This window comes from Zingiber officinale, chromosome 1B (genome assembly GCF_018446385.1).
Source record: "Zingiber officinale cultivar Zhangliang chromosome 1B, Zo_v1.1, whole genome shotgun sequence".
Classification (NCBI taxonomy): domain Eukaryota; kingdom Viridiplantae; phylum Streptophyta; class Magnoliopsida; order Zingiberales; family Zingiberaceae; genus Zingiber; species Zingiber officinale.
The window spans coordinates 165,616,117-165,631,770 of NC_055986.1; the positions used below are offsets into that span (position 1 = coordinate 165,616,117).

Sequence of the window (15,654 nt, forward strand, 5' to 3'; positions counted from 1 at the left end):
AGTCAAAAGTGTTGGACAATCTGTTGCCAGAGATATTGAAGAAAATTACTAAATTAAAATGACTCAAAATCAATTCTAACTTATATATTGAGATGACCTGAGCGGATAATCTCAAGCTGTCAACGAGGCTAGTTCTGCCAAGCTTCCAGTGGTCCGAGTTACGGAGTTGATGCAGTGCATAGTAGAATAGGGAGTTGATCACTTAGCCTGGAAGAGAATTCATTGAGTAAGATACCAAGGCCTACGCTCAATGCAGTTTTCTTAAAACAGATTCGCTCTACGGCTATGCTTCGAGGTTCTCTCGAGTAGTCTGTTTCCTAGAATACAACTGCAAAACCATGCACACAACCAAGCACTGGTTGTTCATGTCTAACTGAAAATGTACCCGAGTACTATCACTAGTAGTTAAGCCGAACGGATGCACGGCTGAGAGAGTTTTCATCGGAGAACACGGGTGGATAGAGGTTCATTTCCTGCTCTTCCTCTCACTCTCTCTTTCACTTATCTTCGGCTACTCTATCCTTTGCTCAAGATCCAGCCTTCTTATATAGGAGTTCTCACCTTGTCTGTGATGAATGACCAAATTATGATCATTTAATACTGGGTTTAATGTCTTCATTAATGTCGAGACTTTATAAAATCAATATTAATGGGTTTAATGTCGTCATTAATGTCGAGACGCTACAAAGTCACCATTAATGAGTTTAATGTCATCATTAATATCGAGACATTATGGAATCACCATTAATTTTATATTAATACTTCTATTACACTTTTAAACAGGTAGCAAAAAGAGATTCAGGTGGCAAAATATTGGTTTATTCTTTTGGACAAATTTTACCTCAATCAGTCCAGCATTCGACGCACGTAGGTCATGCTCGCACATAAGTCAACTTAGTTCAGTGCATATCCGAGCCCTAAATTTGCGCCCAACCCTATGCACCCATATGTGAGAGAGTCTCTCTCCCTATGCATATGTTTATAGCATCAATGTATGTATTATAATTTAAACCAACAGTAAAGCCAAGAGACTTCTAATGTGGGACTAAAAATCCATGCACAATAGAATCTCTTCGTCTCCACCTCTTTATTCCATTCAAATTTCCAACAATCCCCCACATGAATAGAATACAGGATATGTGATAGCATTCAACAGTTGAATCAAGTATAGGATAAATATGCTTTGAATCTTTCCTTGTGAAGATCTATTTGCATACTAGCTGATCCGGCAGTAAGGATGGGGGACCCCCTTTGAGATGAGTCAATGACACGTAGAAGTCAAAAGTCCAAGGGCAATAAGAGGTTAGGCCGATCGGATAAGGGTCGGGTCAACCGGCCGAACGGGTCAGAACAGAATCAAAGACAACTCGGCGGGGAGTCGGGTTTCCGACGCTCATGGTGAACAAGGTCGCCGGGTCGAGCGGGTGGCCCGCTCGGCCAAGGCATAAAGCGGCAATGCTGTAAACAGGTAGCCGAGCATATAACCGGGAATCTTCCCGGTCAGACCATCATCTACGTCCGGTCGGACGTGACGTGCCTGCCGAGCGGCCTGCCGCTCGGTGCGGAAACAGAAGGGACAAAAGAACAAGGGAAACATCGGGGAACATCTTCTGACAATAGGCATGTCCTACGACCAAGCCATACGCAGACCCTTACGACAGAAGGTTCTGCCGTCCCATCAGAGAGATGCTCGGACTGTAGCAGTATGGTGTCAGACAAGCTCCTCTGGCAAGCCCATACTGAGGTATGGTAAGAGGACACGTGTACGCCTCGATATGTGTGCATAAGCCTCCTCACAACTCTATATAAGGGTCCTCACACTTCGCCGGAGTTACGCATTCTTGGAGATTCGAAGCCACTTCATAGTTTCCTCTTGCCTGACTTGAGCGTCGGAGGGTCGTCACCGGTAACCCCTTCCCCGCTCGGCTTCCTTGCAGGTTCACCGGAGATTGGTGCAGCTGTTTGGAGATAGAGGAGAGCGCCACGTCCCCAGCGTCCGTCGACTCAGCGTTCGGACAGGATCAAATTGGCGCCGTCTGTGGGAACGCACCTGCATCCGAGCAGAAGAGATGGACGAAGCTGGACGACAGCACACCGTGATGCTCTCCCAAGAGGAGTTCGACGCTTTGATCGAGGCAAGAGCAGCTAAGCTTATGGAACAACAAAAACAGAAGGCGCAAGCCAAGCGACTGGAGCAACAAGCGACGTCAGTGTCAGGAGGCCGAGCGGAAGCACCGCCTGTCACCATTCCATTTCATCGGGCCCTATTTCATACGCCTCTTGAAGTCGCACCAGCTAACCTTGATCGAGGATCTTCATCCGACGAGGCGCCTAGGCGAGACAACAGAAAAGGCAAGGCTCCCCGAACTGACGCCTCCCCCGAGCGGATCAACCGGCAATTTTCAGAGGCCATCCTGCGGGACCCCCTGCCAAAACATTATGTGCCCCCGGTGATCGGGGAATACAACGGAACCACCGACCCGGACCACCATCTGGGTAAGTTCGACAACACCGCTACACTACATCAATACACAGATGGAGTGAAATGCCGGGTGTTCCTTACCACCCTCTCGGGATCGGTGCAACGGTGGTTTCGGAGGCTGCCGGACGGATCCATTATTAGCTTCAAGGAGTTCCACACGACCTTTCTCCACATTTTGCAAGCAGTCGGCGTTACCAGAAAACAAGTGTCAGTCTATTCGCCATTAAGCAAGAGCCCAGGGAGTCACTCCGAGTTTCCATCCAATGATTCAACCGAGTGGCTATGGATATTCCAACGGCCACCTCAGAAATAATGATGAATGCGTTTACGCAAGGCCTCGTGGACGGTGACTTCTTCCGTGCACTCATTCGAAAGCCGCCCCGAGACTATGATCATATGTTACACCGGGCAATGAGTACATTAATGTGGAAGAAGCACAGGCAGCCCGAAGAAAAGAAGCTCCAACTGAACGGCTAGCCCCTGCCGAGCGGAAGCCACTCACTGGCCCCCAGCCGCCCAGAGGGCCGTGAGCCGAAGCAGTCCGCCCTCACCATGCAAGGTCCCACGCCATTCAAGAGGTTACCACCGAGCGGCCCAAACCAAAGAAGAAGGTATGGACCCCTATGTTTTGCTCGTTCCACCGGACCGACACGCATAATACAAGAGATTGCCGAAGCCTTCCCCTGATCGCCCACTCCGTTCCTTGGAGTGGCCGCTGTCGATCGCCTTCATCCGACAGGCGACAGTGATACCGTGAAGCCGATCGACGACAGTCTCCCGAGCGGTATCATCCTCGGGGCCACGAGGACCATCCACGGGCATCCAAGGAGCGGCCTAGGCCGTCCGCACGAGAGGAAGAAAATAGAAGCAACACGTCCAGCGGTGAAATCAACATCATCGCTGGCGGGCCGACCGGAGGTGACTCCAACAGAGCAAGGAAGGCAAGTGTCAGGCAGCTCCAGATCCATGCGGTCGGCTGCATTCAAGAACGGGCGAGCGGGCCCGAAATCAGCTTCGGGCCCAGGGACTTGGAGGGAGTTGAAGTGTCGTATGACGACGCCCTCCTCATCAAAGCGGTAATAACTAATTATACTATTCACCGCATTTTCATTGATACAGGCAGCTCGGTCAACATTATATTCAAAAAGGCCTTCGACCAACTGTAAATTGATCGAGCTGAGCTACTGTCCATGACAACCCCCCTCTACGGATTTACGAGCAATGAAGTTCTGCCGGTCGGACAAGTCCGACTAGCTATTTCATTGGGAGAAGAGCCGCTCAGAAGGACGCGGACGACAAACTTCGTCGTGGTCGACTCTCCCTCAGCATACGACGTTATCTTGGGGCGACCAGCGCTCAGTGAGTTCCGAGCGGCCGTCTCCACCTTCTACCAGAAAATAAAGTTCCCGGTTGAAGATAAAGTGGGAGAAGTGCGAGGAGACCAGCTGGCGGCTCGGCGATGCTACGTCGAGATGGTCCGAGCCGAAGCTAATTCCGCTCGGAAGACGCCACAGATTGAGGTAAACGCCATAACCAAAAAACCACCCTCTTTGGTTTATGAAGAAAAAGAGGAGGTACAGATCCACCCGACCCGATCAGAGGCCACCACATTTATTGCAGCCGATCTGGAGGCAAGCCAGAAGAAAGATGTAATCAAATGTCTCCAAAGAAATAGTGACGTCTTCGTTTGGTCGACGCATGAGCTGCCGGGGATTTCGCCAAGTATAGCACAGCATGAGCTTCACGTTCAATCGGACGCTCGGCCGGTGAAGCAAAGGAAGAGGGACTTTAGCGCCGAACAAAACGCCATCATCCGAGCGGAGGTCGAGAAGCTCCTAGAGGCCGACCACATACGTGAAGTACAGTTTTCGAGCTGGCTGGCGAACGTGGTGCTAGTCTCCAAGCCGGGCAACAAGTGGAGAGTTTGCATCGATTTCCGGGATCTCAACAAAGCATGCCCAAAGGATTTCTACCCTCTACCCCAGATTGATCAACTGGTGGACTCCACAGCCGGGTGCGAGCTGATATGCATGTTAGGCGCCTATTAGGGCTATCATCATGTGCCGCTCGCCCGAGAAGATCAAGAGAAGGTTAGTTTCGTCACAGCCGACGACACTTACTGTTACAATGTGATGTCATTCAGACTGAAGAACGCGGGAGCGACTTACCAGCGATTGATGAACAAAGTATTCAAGGAGCAGATCGGACGCAATTTAGAAGTGTACATGGATGATATTCTCATCAAGTCCGTCCGAGCGGCTGATCTTTTTACAGACATGGAGGAGATCTTCCGAACGCTGAGAAAGTACGGAGTCAAGCTCAACCCTCAGAAATGTCTGTTCGGAGCAAAAGGCGGGCGTTTCTTGGGCTATATAGTGACCGAGCGGGGCATAGAGGCAAACCCCAGCAAGGTGAAAGCATTGCAAGATATGCCGCCCCCAAAAAATCTGAGGGAAGTTTAGCGTCTGACCGGGCGGATAACTGCATTGTCAAGATTCATCTCGAAGACTGTCGACCGGAGTCTCCCTTTTTTCAAGATTCTACGCAAAGTTACTAAGTTCCATTGGGACGAGGAATGCGATCAGGCGTTTGAGAAGCTGAAGACATACCTGAACTCTTTGCCCGTACTAGCCAAGCCAGCTGTAGGCGAGCCACTCTGTATTTATTTGTCTTCAACCGAGCAAGCAGTAGACTCGGCATTAGTGAGGATGAGCAGAGAAGAACAACCTGTGTACTTCTTGAGCCATATTCTAAAAGACGCTGAATCTTGCTACACTGGGCTCGAGAAGTTGGCTTTTGCTTTGGTCCTCGCCGCGCGGAGGCTTCGTCCTTATTTCTTGGCACATACAATCATCGTCCGGACAAATAACCCATTGGGAAGAGTGCTGTTGAACCCAGAAGCGTCTGGACGGCTCATCAAATGGACAACGGAGTTGAGTGAATTCGACATTCAGTATCAACCCCGTTTGGAGATAAAGGCCCAAGCCTTGGCAGATTTTGTCACCGAAGTGCAAAAGCCAGAGCCCGAAGCTATGTGGAAAATATTTGTGGATGGATCGTCCACTCAGCTCGGGAGCGGGATTGGCGTGCTATTACTCTCTCCCCAAGAAGAAAGGATGCACCTATCCGTCCGGCTGGATTACAAAGCCACAAATAACGAAGCGGAGTATAAGGCCCTTATAGCCGGTTTGCAAGCCGCTCGGCATGTTGGAGCCGGTCGAGTGACACTCCATTCAGATTCTCAGCTGGCCGCCCAGCAGCTCTCGGACACTTTTGAGATTAACAATGCTCGGCTCAAGTTTTACGCTGAGGCCTTTGAAAGGCTCAAGACCCACTTCAGAGAAGTCATTATCCAGAAGATACCCCGAGCGGAAAACCAGGCAGCAAACGAGTTAGTCAAGCTTGCAAGTTCAATATCATCGGTCGTCATTCAGCGGCCAATTGAGCAAGTATCTTTGGAGGCGCACGTCGACCGGATGGAGGGCCTCGCATTTCCGAGTGATTGGAGGACAACCATCATGGAGTTTCTGAGATCGGGGGCAACACTGTCTGATCAGGAGGAAGCCCGGCTATTGAGGAGAAGAGCCGGCCGGTTTACACTCGTGGGAGATCAACTCTACAAGAAGACTTTCTCCCGCCCACTGTTGAAATGTGTGAGCTCGGAAGACGCGGCGTACATCCTCCAGGAAGTGCACCAAGGATCGTGCGGAGGACATCCGGGCGGACGATCGCTGGCTAGGAAAATCCTGCTGGCTTGGTACTTCTGGCCAACACTGCAAGAAGACGCCGCTCGGATCGTCGCGACGTGCCTCTCCTGCCAGAAGTACCACAACTTCTCCCACTGACCGGCAGAGGAGATGAAAGCGTCTACGGTATCCTGTCCGTTCGATCAGTGGGGAATGGATATCGTGGGTCCGTTCCCTATGGCGACCGGTCAACGGAAGTTTCTACTGGTGGCGGTCGACTACTTTTCCAAATGGGTGGAGGCCGAGCCACTGGCCAAGATCACCGAGCAGATGATTAAAAAGTTTATCTGGCAGCATATAATCTGTCGGTTCAGCATCCCTCGCCGGCTCGTATCTGATAACGGGCGACAGTTCATCGGGAAGCAGCTCGAAGAATGGTGCAAAAGTTATGGCATTGAACAACATTTTACTTCCGTGGCGTATCCCCAAAGCAACGGCCAAGCGGAAGTAACCAACAGAGAAATCCTCAGAATTCTTCGGGCTTGGCTTGATCACGTAGGAGGAAGCTGGGTGGACGAGCTGTCGGACGTCCTATGGGCTATCCGCACGACCCCAAAGGAGGGAACGGGCGTCACGCCCTTCCATTTGGTGTACAGCGGCAAAGCAGTTATCCCAGTTGAAGTCGGGGTAGAGTCCGTCCAGATCCAAAACTATGATGATGATAATGCCGAGCGGAGGAACATGGAGTTGGACTTGATCGACGAAGAGCGATCCAACGCGTCCGTCCGGTTGATGGCGTACCGGCAGAGAATGAAGCAGAACTACAACAGGCGCGTGATCCCTAGAGCGTTCCAGGTCGGTGACCTTGTGTGGAAGAAAGTAAAGCAGGTCGGGGACGTTGGCAAGCTGGAGGCTCCTTGGGCTGGCCCCTTCAAAGTCATTGAAAAGCTCCGCTCAGGTGCCTATTATCTGGAGGATGAAGACGGACGACAACTGGATCGATCATGGAGCGCGAACCACCTCCAGCCTTACCGGGCGGGGTAAAAGGTGCACCAATGTAATATATGTTGTATATTTTTCGCTCGGTTGAATATTTGAAATGCAGGAGTAAAAAATCCGAAAAGTAGCACAAGTATAGGGCATCATCAGCCGAATCGAAAGACCGTCGAGCTCCGACGTTAAAAATCGAGAGTTGCGTCGGCGACTATAAACCCTCCGGCCGGAAGACCGTCGAGCTCCGACGTTAAAAATCGAGAGTCGCGCTGGCGACTATAAACCCTCCGGCCGGAAGACCGTCGAGCTCCGACGTTAAAAATCGAGAGTCGCGCCGGCGACTATAAACCCTCTGGCCGGAAGACCGTCGAGCTCCGATGCGCCGGAAGACCGTCGAGCTCCGACGTTAAAATTCGAGAGTCGCGCTGGCGACTATAAACCCTCCGGCCGGAAGACCGTCGAGCTCCGACGTTAAAAATCGAGAGTCACGTCGGCGACTATAAACCCTCCGGCCGGAAGACCGTCGAGCTCCGACGTTAAAAATCGAGAGTCGCACCGGTGACTATAAACCCTCCGGCCGGAAGACCGTCGAGCTCCGACATTAAAAATCGAGAGTCACGCTGGCGACTATAAACCCTCCGGCCGGAAGACCGTCGAGCTCCAACGTTAAAAATCGAGAGTCGCGCCGGCGACTATAAACCCTCCGGCCGGAAGAAGACAATAAAGAGGTCGACTCTTAAGTCATTTGGCCGATCGGCCAAGTAACCAAAAGTACTTCGTGAACATCTGGCGAAAATCCCGTTTGCGAAACAGGATATATATATTCAATCGAGCGGACTAGCTACGCAAAATACTTCGTAAAAAACCCCTTTCGAACACAAGAAAGGTGGGATGAGAGGCGAATAACGAGGAGAAGTGAAGGAACATGAACAACGGTAGTTGGCGAGCCGAGCGGACATCACTCATATTGATTAGCAAAAGAAAAAGCAAGGATAGCATTAGAGAAATTAAGGCCGAGCGGTCGAATTACAAAAAAGGATAGTCTTTGGCCGAGCGACCGAATTACACATATACTTCTATTCCAGATAATCGTAAAGATCCTTCGGGATGGTGCTGAGGAGTGTCGCCTGGTCTTGAGCTGGGATGGTGGCGAAATCAGAAAGAAGACCCTTGGACTTCAAGTAGGTTGTGGTGGCATTCATAGCAAGCTCGAAGGTAGTGTACATCCGTTCGTAGACTTTTTCGGAGAATTCGACCGAACGGATGTAATTTTGCCTCAAGGCGGCGACCCGGCTTGACTCAGCCTCCTGGTATTCTTTGAGGGCCGCTCGGTAGGCGTCGGCAGCGGCCTGGTGTTCTTGCAGGGCAACCTCAAGTTTCGTCACCACGTCTGATCGGGCCACCTTCTCGCTGGCCAGCTGGTCTATCAGCTCCTTAACTTTTTACTCCAGGTCCCGAGCCTCGACATTCTTCTTCTCCAGGTCGGCAATGGCCGTCTTCTTCCGCTCGGTTGCCAGGCTTATTTTTCGGTCAAGTGATTTGACCTGTCGATCGAGCTCGGACAAAGTATGCGCCTGGTCGGCCGTTTTCTTTTGCTCCGCCGCCAACAAAGCTTGGGTCTTTTTGAGCTCTTTCTGTAGCTTGGCGTAGGAGGGGCCTTGGGAGCCGGGCAGACCGCTCGAACTCCTTAGCCGCTTTAGCTCCTCGCCCACCATGGCTAGACGGTTGCAGACAGCTATCTCCTCCACCCATCTCTGGCATAAAAAAGATTGTTAATGGCCGATCGGAAAAAATGCGTAAAGGACTTGAGAAAATACTCTTACCCCCGTGGCCTGCTGCATGTGGCTGTTGGCCAAATTGTTGAGTGGGATCATAGCGACGCGCGCCCGAGCGTCGGCCCACATCTCAGCTAAGGGCCCCTTCATTGTGATCATGTGCTCGGGCGCGGTTGGCCGATCGGATTCGGGCATCAGCTCTTCGGTAGGGAGATGCAGGGAGACCCTGATGGTGCGGTGCCGACCGGGAGTCGTTTGTGTGGAAGCCGGGGAAGGATTGGAGGCCGGTGCAGACATCTGGGACAAAATGGCCGAGCGTTGGACTCGGCGGGGAGAAGGCGGAAGAGTGCTGACTGGAATGGCCTCGAGAGGGTCCGCGGATGCGTCCAATTGTGAGGGGGTCCGATCGGATGAGATTGCCTCCACCGCTGGGGCTTTGCCGCGAGAATCGGCGGTGGCCCGCTCGGGCTGCTGGACGGCGGAAGTGGTCGATCAAAGGGGTGTCTCCGCTCGGCGCCTCTTCTGTCGAAGAGGGCGTTCTTCCTCTTCAGCAGAGCCTTCCTCCCAGACGGAAGCCCCTCGGCTGGAAGTTATGCCAACCGCTGGCTCCGGGAGAGAAGCCTGAGCGGCCGACTCCCCCACATTTGTCTCGCTCTCTCCTTCATTAGAGCCGACCGGCTGAATGCCAATCGACTCCATCTCTTTGGCAGCCGCGGCCTCGAGCGCCGCTGCTTTCCTTTTCAAAATGCCGACCATCATTGACTCCATGACAATGTTCGCTACAAAGGAAAAAGGAGAAAATCAGTTAGCAATCAAGGCAAATGTATAAGTAAGATTCTTACCGAAGCCGCTCGGGAAGGGGGTCCTGATCGGGCTCAGGCCGAATATGTACATCACCCCTTCAGGCAGGAACTTAGTGATGTCAAACTTTAGACCGGCTAGCATGTTGGCAGCATGAAGATAGTTCGGTCGGATTTTGAACCTTTTGAGCTCTGGTGAGATTGGTGGTCCGACCTGCCACTGGGTTCGGAAGGGGGCCCGCTCGGGCATACGAAGGTAGAAGTAGAATTCTTTCCAATGCTTATTGGAAGATGACAGTTTATTAAAGAAAACTAAACCGGGCCGAGCCTGAAACATGTAAGTGTCCAGCTCGGACTGTTTGGGGTAGTAGAAATAGTAGAAGACCTCCGGTCGGAGGAGAATGTTGTGGATTTTGAATAAGACGACAACGCCGCATAGAAGGCGGAAAGTGTTAGGAACTAGGCTTCCGAGCGGAATGCCGAAAAAATTGCAAACTTCAGCGATGAAGGGATGAATTGGAAATCGCAGACCGGCTGTGAACTAGTCACGGAAAACACAAAAAGCTCCGCGCGGCGGTTTGTGTGGCCGAGCGGAGGGAGAGGGTAAGATAATTTCAAAGTCAGATGGGATGTCAAAATTATCCATCAGAATATCGGCGTCGCGCCGGTCGAAGCGCGACTCCATGGTAGTGTACTACGGGCCGAGGGCTTGGTCTTGAGGCTGAGAGGAACTAGCCATTGTCCGAACGGAAGAGCAGGCAAAAGACAAAAGGCAAATGACGAACTGAAGAGGAAGACGGACAAAACAGCGACCAAAGGACCCCAAACTCGACGAAAAACACAAGGTTAATGGAAAGGAAAGGAAGGAGAACCTTACAAAGAGATGGAGGATCGAAAGAACGTCGCTGGAGATCGCCGGCAGATAGAAAAGCAGGGTCGTCGGAGTGCTGGAAACTAGAGAAGAATTGCGGAGCACGCGAGAGCAAAGGTGTGGCGGTGGAAGAAGACGAAGGCTTTATAGGGTTAAGCTCGAGCGGCCTCTGCCGTCGATTGCAGGTCACGGGAACCGAAGCCCGCATCTAGCCGTCCATTTCAAACTAAGGCGGTCCCATCGAAGGTAATGCCTCCGCCGTACGCTGACGGCATTAGGGGTGCCACGTGGCGTCGCAACATAGGTCACATTTAATGAGCACGTGCTCGGCCTTAATGATGGAGATTGGCGCAAACGTCGAGGAGATCCGAGGAATGTTGGCGTTGACGGATGTTTTAGCTGCCCCCGTAGGGGCCGAGCGGAGGATAGTTGCATATGGACGTCGCTCGGCGTAATTGATGGTCCAATCAGTCGGACTAATCGCCTCCTTCGACTGGACTTGAAGGGGAGGCAAGTGATCTGGCAGTAAGGACGGGGGACCCCCTTTGAGAGGAGTCAATGACACGTAGAAGTCAAAAGTCCAAGGGCAATAAGAGGTTAGGCCGATCGGATAAGGGTCGGGTCAACCGGCCGAACGAGTTAGAACAGAATCAAAGACAACCCGGCGGGGAGTCGGGTTTCCAACGCTCATGGTGAACAAGGTCGCCGGGTCGAGCGGGTGGCCCGCTCGGCCAAGGCATAAAGCGGCAATGCTGTAAACAGGTAGCCGAGCACATAACCGGGAATCTTCCCGGTCGGACCATCATCTACGTCCGGTCGGATGTGACGTGCCTACCGAGTGGCCTGCCGCTCGGCGCGGAAACAGAAAGGACAAAAGAACAAGGGAAACATCGGGGAACATCTTCTGACAACAGGCATGTCCTACGACCAAGCCATACGCAGACCCTTACGACAGAAGGTTCTGCCGTCCCATAAGAGAGGTGCTCGGACTGTAGCAGTATGGTGTCAGACAAGCTCCTCTGGCAAGCCCATACTATGGTATGGTAAGAGGACACGTGTACGCCTTGATATGTGTGCATAAGCCTCCTCACAGCTCTATATAAGGGTCCTCACACTTCGCCGGAGGTACCCATTCTTAGAGATTCGAAGCCACTCCATAGTTTCCTCTTGCCTGACTTGAGCATCGGAGGGTCGTCGCCGGGAACCCCTTCCCGGCCCGACTTCCTTGTAGGTTCACCGGAGATTGGTGCAGCTGTTTGGAGATAGAGGAGAGCGCCACGTCCCCAGCGTCCGTCGACTCAGCGTTCGGACAGGATCACTAGCTAATAGTAGATATGATATCATTAAATATTCTATTGCATGTGTAAGCATTGACATATTTCACTCATGACTCTCCCTGATATAACTCAGTTCTCATGAGTGTGTTCGTTCTTGTCCATGAACATGCCTGGTTCTATGAGAAGCTCTCTAAAAATTGTCTCTAATTCTCTTCAAAACGACCCCACTTCTTTCTCACATAGGTGATCTCTCGAGAATAGCCATCAACATTTCTTGATTATTAAAAGTCTATCGGCTAACCCTGGTCTAGTTAATATTTTATTACGTCATCCCCCAAAGTGTGTTTACTCAATGCAAATTGATTGTCCCTTTTAACCCAGTTCTTGGGATCTCCAGTCAACATAAGTTGTGTGTCCTCTGCACTGATCGCTGACAACGACATCAAACACATTTCTCGTGATGAGTTGTAACTAACTCTCGATTTATTCCTTTGGTTAGTGGATCCGCTAGGTTATCCTTTGACTTCACATAGTCAATGGTGATAACTCTTATGGAGAGTAGTTGTTTAATGATATTATGTTTACAACATATATGTGCAGACTTACCATGATATATATGACTCTATGTCTAACCAATTACTGATAGACTATCGCAATGTATGCAAATTGCCGGCACACCAGTTTTGACTATCTCGAAATATCTTCTAAAAATTGTTGTACTTATTTAGCCTCTTCATCATATTTATCAAGAGTTACAAACTCAGATTTCATCTTAGATCTAATTATTAACATTTGCTTAGAAGATTTTCATAAAATGACTGCACCTCCCAGAATGGATACATATCCACTCATAGACTTAGAGTCTTTTATGTCAGATATCTAACTCGCATCACTATATCTTTCGATCACAGTAGGATATCTTGTATAGTGAAATCCATATTCATGAGTGTACCTCAAGTATCCACTACAAGAAAATCCTTATTCAACAACACTCAAACGACAACAGTTTTATGCCAAATTATTATTTTTTTTGCCTTTTAACAACGGTTTTAACAAAAATCGTTGTCTTTTAGCAGTTTTTTTTACTTACGACAATGGATTTTAAAAATTGTTGTCTATTTATGCTTTTTTAGGGCTACAATTTAAAGGCTACGACAATAACTTTTTGAAAATTATTGTCTATGTACGCTTTTTTTGGATTTATCATAATGATTTTTGAAAATCGTTGTCTATTAAGTGTTGTTGAATACCGTTATTTTTTTCTTTCACCGTTTTTCCCCTTCTCCATTTTTTGTTGCTACATTTTCCCCCCCCTTTTATCTTTTCGATCCCTAAGTATTTCCGTCCAACCTATAATCTCTTCACCTACTTCACGTTTTTCTTTCTCGATCTCTTCACATGACAAACCCCATCTATGCCGGCGAGCCCCTCTCTGCCTAACCCCTCTACGCTGCCTAAACGCCTTTGTGTCCCCCCCTCCTTTGCATTTTCCTTCCTAAACGTAAACGTCTAAACGACTTCCCGAACTCAAAGCAGCAAAACAATCCGTCCAACCTACAATCTCTTCGCCTAGCTCTCTGCATTTTGATGAACTGAGAGGGGGGCGAGCTTCCCCTCTGCATTCTTTTCCTCGCCCCGCATGCCACACCGAAGCCCTCTCCCACAACCTCGCCATCGCCAGCGGCCTCCCGCCCCTCCTCCAACTCTGCCGCCACCTCGCTGCCACCAAAAGCCCCTCGACTTCCCTGACGAGCTCTTCTTCATCTTGTAAGAGGCAAGGATGAACCAGGCACTGTTGCAGGATCAGGAGCAATGGAGGGACGCAATGGTCATGGTGGACTTGGAGAGGAGGTTCTAGGTCTTCAATGATTTGGTGCAGAGGGCCTCTAAGGTGGTGTCTCCTGAGGATGTCAGTGAAAGGGGATCTGAGGAGGTGGGATTCAAGGTTTGGTTTGATGTGGCAGTGTCTAGATTTAGGAGGAGTTTGAGCTTGATTGGTAAGGAGAATGATGGCAACTTGGGTGATTCTGATTACTCCAGTGGGTCGGCTTATCCCTTCAAATATGAGCTACCTTCCGGTCAGATCCTTTTCCCCCCAATTTCACTCCTTTTCCCCCCAATTTCACTGCTCTTTTCTTAGTTTTTTTTTAACTTATTTTCCTTCTTGATTGACAAGGAGAAGGATGGCAAGTAGGATGATTAGCTTGAACAACACATGGTCATAATAAATCTAGGGATGCTTCGAGAACACAGGATTCAATACATGTAGACCATTTGATTAGAGATGATCCTTCAAATGTGAAAGCATATGATTTTGAGTCCCATCTTCCTATTGAAGAACTTTTCATGAGAGTTTCTTTTCGTCAGAAAAATTTTGTTGAGAGTTTGCAAGGATGCACAGAGAAGTATGATACAATTCTTTGGTATGTTTCTTTAACAAATTAAGCCTAGTGTGATACATCTTTATCTTTCAGGTTTGAGTTATGGTTTGTCTTTCTTCTATTTGATGATATTAGCTTGATGAATAAGAATATCACTCTGCAGTGCATCTTTATACCAATGTTATGCACATAGTACTATTTAGATTTGTTATTTTCATAGCTTGCTAACGTGGAGTATGTTATGATAAGATCATAAAGTGTAAAAGGCTGTTGCTTTAGAGTTTGACTGGTAGAGATGACAGTTGATTCTAACATGGGTTGCTACCAAGCAAACTAACCTTCATCTTTCCATCATCCCCTCATGGTTTCTTTCCAGTTAGGTGCAATAAATAGCTTAAGTGGCATGGTTCCTGATGACATCTACCGTTTGGGTGGAAACAATAGTATCATTGGCCAGTTCAATTCTCTTGGTCCACGCCTGATCAATTATATAGATGCAATGACTTCCATTCAGTACTCTGTAGGATTCATTCTTCATGAACCAATGCTAGGGTCTGAACATGTGCCAGGCTCGCCTGCATATTTGTCACAAGAAGAAATTTAAATTTTGCACATAGATCTTATCAAGTATGTACTAAAGTAAGTACTATGTTGGTTCCTCAATCAAAAAATTTCTTCAACCTTTTTTGTCTTTATTGTGGGAGAGTGCATGCTGAAACGTCATAAGACATCTCTCAAAATTTGCTTTTGTTGTGATATCTTGTACATTATGGCTATCAGTGTGACACTGATTGCTTTTGTTGTTCATTTATATGTTTCAATATTAATTTATGTTTGTGAAAGACAGATATTCTAATCTCATACACAAAGATATCTGCTATGTTGTCTAAGAAGACTATAAGAGATGTCGCATTGAGGTGCCAATGGATCACAGTAAGCTCCTTGTTTACTATGATGACTTTTATGTAAAATTCTGATTTGGTGTTTATGTTTTTACTTGTGCTCAGCTACCTTGAATTCCTAATAATGACCTTTTGCCTTTGCACTTCTCCCCAGTGGTCTGATATAATATTTCTTCGATTTCCTGATTTTATTTTTACAACCACATGATATTATTTTTTCTCTCTTCATTTCATATGCTCTTAACCAATTAATATATTGGATAACATACAAGTAAATATTGCATTTTTTTTCTACAACTTGCATCCTGCTTAAGGCTCCTGTCCTAGTTGCTGCCTCTATTAGTTTTAACATTTATTTTAAAATCAAAACTTAGTTTTGATGTTTGTGCCTAATTTTCTTCAAGATTCAAATTGTCGTTTTCTTGCATGTCGAATTTAGCTTGTGGAGTAATATACTCTAATATATCTCTCGCTTCCATACTATGAT

At 48.7% G+C, this 15,654-nt stretch overlaps 1 long non-coding RNA gene across 1 annotated transcript; it reads left to right on the top strand.

The window, feature by feature from the left end:
* Window positions 1-13,248: 13,248 nt before the first annotated feature.
* Window positions 13,249-15,304, top strand: LOC121988952. The gene is made up of 2 exons (XR_006114138.1): window positions 13,249-14,307; window positions 15,113-15,304. It is a non-coding gene; the product is annotated as an uncharacterized LOC121988952 (long non-coding RNA).
* The last annotated feature ends 350 nt before the right edge of the window (window positions 15,305-15,654 follow it).